General features: G+C 34.4%; 1 pseudogene; it reads left to right on the forward strand.

Moving 5' to 3' along the window:
- Nucleotides 1-6,882, forward strand: part of LOC114078441 — a 16,065-nt pseudogene that overhangs the window by 3,925 nt on the left and 5,258 nt on the right.

Raw genomic sequence — 6,882 nt, forward strand, 5'->3', positions numbered from 1 at the left:
CCCCCCCCCCCCTCTTTGTCTTTTCCCTTGAGAATGAGACTCTCATTTTTTCGATACAACTCATGAACTTGAAGATGTTCGAATAGTGAATTTAGAGTCACCACGTCATGATCCCTTGTCTCATCGCCAAGCACAAATTCATTTGTCCATGATATGAGAAGAATTCCAGTATCTTAGAGACTTCCTTGCACACATGGAGAAGTTCTTAAAGAGCTTGAGCTCATTTGCAATGGTAGAGAATCTGGTACGCAATTCATGAATAGATAAACCTTCTTTTACGATGAAGCTTTCAAACTGAGTAGTAAAGCGATTTATCTTAGATATTCTTGTTTCATCAGTACCCTCATACGTTGTTCTCGACAGATCCCGGATTTCCTTGGATGATTCACAAGATGAGATCAGATCATATTCATTTACACTAAGGCAACACACCAGTGGCTTCCTAGCCTTGTGGTTTTCTCGACTAACCTTTTATTAGAGATGTTATAATGTTGTCGAGTTTTGGAAATGACTCTTATGACCTCTCCATCTTTAACCTCCACAGTTGGCACATAAGGACCTTCACAAGTAATATTCCATACCTCAATGACCTCAACTATTAGATAGTCACTCATCCAAATCTTCCACAATCTATATATAGAACTGGTCATCAAGAAGAGGTGGCCTTGCGGGGGACTAAATTCTTTGCACGCTCACTCGTGTTGCCATTACTTGTAGAAAATATTTCTCTTGGTGTTAACAAGGTATAGATCCCAAGATGTATGCGTCCACTATCAGTGAACGAACCAGGTGGAGTTTTGCATGGAACCTCTTTGCTCAAGGGAGTTAAATCACAATCTGTCACACATGAATTTTGAAATGTTTTCACTTATCTTCTCAAGAAAAAGTAAAACATATATTACAACCACAACCGTGAGATTAACACCTTAATCCGACAGTAAGTGATAATCTTATTACTTACTGAGCCTAAGTAATAATCTTATTGCCTACTAAACCAACCGACTCTAGTTGATCTAGACTTCAACTACCCCACAAGGCTAAATCTAGCCACCAACTCCGATCTTCAAAACAAGAGCATAAATGAGCAGCAATTATGTTGCACTACACGTCAACTAACTATACCCAAGAGAACGCCAAAAAATTGAGTAAAAAGGCTTCACCAAAACATAGATGATTCGACTAACTAACTCTAGTTAATACGAATCAAACTAAATACGTAGACAAGCAAATGATCTACTATCCTTTATAATCAGGAGTAGATTTACAATGTAAGAACATAAGATACAAAGCTCAAAATACAACAAAGACTCTTTAGCAATCTATCAGGTCCCTTTATTGAGTTGAGCAGTGTCCTTCTTTGAAGATGGTCTTCTCTTTGTAAGCTTAAGAATTTTTTGCCAAATCTCGATTTTATGTTTTGTGAGAAGAAATTATATTAAATGAACACAAACTCCTTGTGACGTCCTCATTGGCTGAGATATGCTTCTCTAAAAGAAGTGCACCAACCACATCAGAGTTGACAACTTTTTTGAAAGCTGTCTTGTCGTCTTTTTCACATACGTAGTCCTGCAGGGACCAGGTCCCTTGTAATGTTCTTTGTGAGTTTTTTAGAAGATTCGCTAACTCTGTTTCTCTTTTTAATGAATGAATCTTCTTGTTATTTTTCATTTTGATTATATCGACAAAAAAGAATTATTTTCCACTGGACAAACAACCTTGTCTATTTCTATTGGTGAAGTATACTGACGACTTCGCCAACCCACTGACAGGTTTACAGTTGTACACCATTATACATCTGATGGACAGAACTTTGTCAGAGACTAAGTCCCTGTATTTGTGAGTCATTAAAACAGACAATCTCGTCTACTCTTCCTATTGGTGCAGTACACTGTATTTTTCACCTACCACCTGACATGACAGTTCACTACAACAAATTCGATTATCAGGGGACAAATAATTTCTTCATTTATAGATCATATTTCGTCACTAAAAATCTTGTGTGACGAAAAATAATTTGTCACTCAGTCTTCACTTATGTGTGTCTCTAAAAGTATACAAAGATGATTTAGTACTTCGTCACTAAAAATATTATATTAACTACAAAAATCCAGTCTAATAATGTTATCAGTGAAAATATTACTTCAACCTTTTCATTGGAGTAGCATTTTTCCTCATTGACGCATATAGGTCCACATGGTTCATCTATCCAAATTTTTTTTTTGGAAAAACCATGCATGAATTAGAATTGAGTATTCCTCAAAACTTACAATGGAAATCATGTTATCCTTGTTTTTTCATGGTAGCTCTAAGATAATGGCATTGTATTGACACTTTTGATTTTTAGATGAGAGTTCAAGGTGGAATAGATAAAAATGTGTTTAGGATTTGATTCTTCCTCATGAAATGAAAATGAGAAACTATATGCTTTTAAGCTTGCGAAAAAAATCCAAGAAGACAAAGTGAGAGAGAACAATTTGAAAGAATGAGACTCTTGCGCTTGGACTATTAACTTTTTTTTTTGTATTAGATCAATTAATGCATGGAACATGAGTGCTCAATTGTTTCACTTTATACAATATTAACCTTTTTCAATATATAACATACCTGATAAGAGCAATTTTGTGATCATCATTGCTTGTTTTTACCATTTATCTGCACAATCTAATACAAAATTAGGTTAAAACAAGTCAAAGATCTGGAATTGGGACACACAAATGAATGTGTAAGACTGAATTGAATAACATTTTAGCTCATAATTTTAGGAGAACAATTATTCTAGCCAATCATTGAGGGGAGTTCATGCAATCTTAATCATCCTCGAGTCTAACTTATTATTCTCATAATGCTCCCTACTTAGTGTCAGAATTCATCTATTGTTGCTTGAAAAAGAACAATGTGATCCAACAATAACATACTTTTGTAGACAAAGCATTTTCAACACTCATTGTTCCCCCTATCAATATGTGTTTAGTCTGTTCAAAAAATGAAACATGTGGTACAACGTGTTCCAATGCACTCTCATCAATTTCACTTTAATCCTCACCTCTTTTTTTTTTTTGCTTTCCCATTACACATGCATTACCTCTTTTTCTTTTCTTTTTCCTTTTTTTTTAAATGCCACATTCCCCCTTTTGTTAAGTGAACGAAAGTAACTTTTGTTTGTCTTCATTGATATCTCTTAAGCAAGCAATATTTACGAATTGTATCACTTGCTTCCTTTCTGATTCACTTGCAAAATAGCTTAGAGGTTAGTCTTAGGAACCCAGACAAGCTTGGGTCCTTTCTTATGATAAAAAGGGTGAATCAAATTTCTTTCCCCCATCTAGGCAACTGGTTAGTGGACCTGTTTCTGCCAACATACATAAATCTGTTTCCATTTGCAAACTTAGTATTTCTTTTTCTAAAATCATTAGTAACTGGACACTCAGTAGTTCGATGACCAATTCTTCCACAAATATAACATAAATCTTCAGAAACAATATTTTGTTTATGGAATCCTATGCCAGTCTTCTCATTGTGCACCCTATCACTCAATTCGTTAACAATTCTAGATGAGTGAGTCCATCTATTTGTCTTCTCAAGCTTTAATTTTATTTGGGAGATTTCAATGTTTAATTTCCTCACCTTTTCCTTTTCAAAAAATAGTCATTTTTGCATTTTTTTCAACTCTTTTTCCAGCTTTTCTTCAGTTTCACTCATTTTTCCTTTTCCTTTTTCACTAACTGCCATCCTTAAAATTTCAGACTTTAGATCTACGTTAGATGACTCAAGTTTTTCAACATGTTTCTTCAGACAATTATTTTGTTTATCAGTTACAATTTTGTCATCTTTGAGATCCATGTACTCAAATTTTTGATCTGCAAAGGCTTTAAACAGCTGATCTCTTTCACATGTTAATTCTTCAAGGTCATCAATTAACCTATTCATTAATCCAATTAATCTATTTTTAGAAAATGAATGCAGTTTTTCTTTAAGATCAGTGATATTAACCTCAGAGTTTTCATTATCTTCAGCGTCTGAATCCCCCAGAGCCATGAATGTTGTTTCATCTATTTCATCATTAGATTCTCCATATCCTGAACCCCAAGCAGCTACCATTGCATATTCCTTATTTTTCTTTGAATTCCTTTCCTTTTCCATTATTTCTTTCCTCCAGTTCGTTTCTTATTGCGGGAAGTTCTTAACATGATGATCCATTTTTCCACACTTGTAGCATCCATTTTGAGATTTATCATTTACCCACTTCCTCTGATTGGTTTCCTTCTTTTCGTTTTCCCTCTCCTTTCTCAGATACTTCTTAAAGCCTTTTTCTAGAAGTGCTTTTGATCCTCATCATACTCAGTGTCTTCACTTTCAGGGCTAGTGCTTTTTCGCTAAACATTTCCTCCTTCTTTAACTCATCCATATTTATCTCATAAGTTCTGAGATTTCCCACAAGTTCATCAAGTGTCATGATGGAGATGTCTTTAACTTCTCTTATGGCAGTTACTTTTACATCCCATTTGCTTTTAGGAAGGATCCTTAGCACCTTGTCAACCTGTTCTTCAGTAGTGAGGATTTTCCCCTGTGATGACAACTCGTTCATCAACTAAGTGAATCTAGTAATCATTTCTAACAGAGGCTCACCTTCCATCATTTTGAATATTTCATATTCAGTGAATAGCATGGCTACTTTGAATTTCCTCACTTGACTTGTTCCTTCATGAGCATTAACCAATGCATCCCAGATTTGTTTAGCAGTAGCACAATTTGAAATTATGTTGTACTCTTTCGGTCTAAGACCAAAAACAAGAATGTTTTTGGTCTTAGCATTTTTCCTAAGAGATGATAAATCTTCGGCATTAAAGTCAATCCTAACCTTTGGTACTTTAACTTCTTCGACAATCTTTGTTGGAATAGTGGGTCCGATAGTTATCCTATCCCATAATTCATAATCTTCCGCTTGAATAAAATCCGCCATGCATGCTTTCCACCAGCCAAAGTGAGATCCATTGAACATTGGGGGTCTGACAGTTGATTGTTCTTCGTTATGACCAATAGGTGGTGCAGAATTCATCTCGATCTTTTATCTTAGGTGTTAACCTGTAAAAGACAATCTACTCTGATACCTATTGATATTCTACACGACCTAATAATTTACTGATTTTAACTTTTCACCTAAGTGGGAAACAGGTTGCCTAACGTGTTCCACCAAAACAGTAAAGAAAATAAGTAAAAATACAAGATTTTTACGAGGAAACACCCGGCTCAAAAGGTGTAAAAACCACGACTTGTACCCGTACATGATTTAACTCCAACTTCACTAAATCAACTACGAGCCTCCACAAAAGATAAATTAGAAACTTTGCAACCTACCTTAACTTAAAGTTATGGATTTAGACTACAATTCTTGTAATCCTAGGAACTAACTCTAATTCCTAACCTTCCACACAAACCTCCCAAGGTATGTGTTCCCGACTCTTCGAGTTATCACAACCCTAAGACAACGGTCTTAATTCAGTCTATAAATCACTGAAATAAGATTACATCAATACTCATTCACAAAGAAAAACTCCTAACACATAAACTCTTAAAGGATCAGGTTCTTCGATGTGTTCCTTCAGTTCGTTGGTAGCACTTGCGAAGTGAATTTCTCAATCGCTCTTTTGCTCTGTAAGTGCACAAGTATTCTGAACGAATTCACTTCTATTTAAGCACAATTTATCATAGAGTTATTGTTCATTTCAAACTCCTTATTGACTTGAACTCTCTTGACTTAGAGTTCTACTTCAAGTAAGACTCCTTCTTCAATTCAAACTCCTTGCCTCTTTAGACTCCTTCTTCAATTCAAACTCTTACTTCAAGTAAGATTCCTTCTTCAATTCAAACTCCTTGATTCTTTCTCTTTAATTACTCAGATGTTTATTTCCTTGGGGTTTCTCAAGAAATTAACATTATCCATTCTTTTATTTCTGCACTCTTGTTTTTATTCACTTTAGAAGCTTTCTCGAATTCAAGAGCTCGTGAAAGTGTACCTTTGGACCGTGTTAACTGACAGGTTTCTTCTTTCTTCATCAATCATCAAAACTGTATAAATCACAACAGTAAGTATTTGACATGGTGATAAAAGCAACGTTTTCTGTGTTATTTCAGTTCAATTATTGTGTTTTGTTCTTTTGATGAAAATATGACTAGTCAATTCTTTATAATAGGTCAAGATATTTGAAACACATTGTGGAAGATTAACAGTTTATGGAAGGAAACATATACGTGGTATCGCCAACATCTGCAATGCTGGGATTAAATGAGAAAATGGTTTCTATGTCTGCTCAAGCATGTTCAAGTTAGTAGAGGGCACTCTTACCAGTCGGCAAATAGTAATTTTTCCAGTTTGTCCCATACTTTGCAAAAAAATTTTCTTGTTAGCTGATAGCTACATTCACAAAAAAGCTGCTTAGAAGCAGATATTTTCCATGTACTAAAGCTTTCTTTTCTCAAATATAATGACTTCTTAACTTTTTATGCATTTACAGAGTCTTGTTCAGTTCCATCTAAGTTTGATTTTGTTTGACAATTTGAAAATGATGAAGCTTTTAGCCTTGCAGCATGTAGAACTTCTATGAGTTAACGTACATTATTCTAGCCTTTCTTTATTTGAACAATTTTGAAGAGTGGTAAGTGAAGAGACTTGTATTTAATCATAATTTTGTCTTTGTATTTTTAGGAAGGAAAATGTTTCTCTAAAATAATGAAAAAACATATCATGTTTCATATGAAGAAAAAGATTTGCATTCTCATTTCTTCCACTGGCCTGAATATATATATTCAATAGTATTTCATTAAAATAAGAAACTATCAATTCATGGAATTTATATATATATATATATATATATATATATATAT

Source organism: Solanum pennellii, chromosome 8 (assembly GCF_001406875.1).
Source record: "Solanum pennellii chromosome 8, SPENNV200".
NCBI lineage: Eukaryota > Viridiplantae > Streptophyta > Magnoliopsida > Solanales > Solanaceae > Solanum > Solanum pennellii.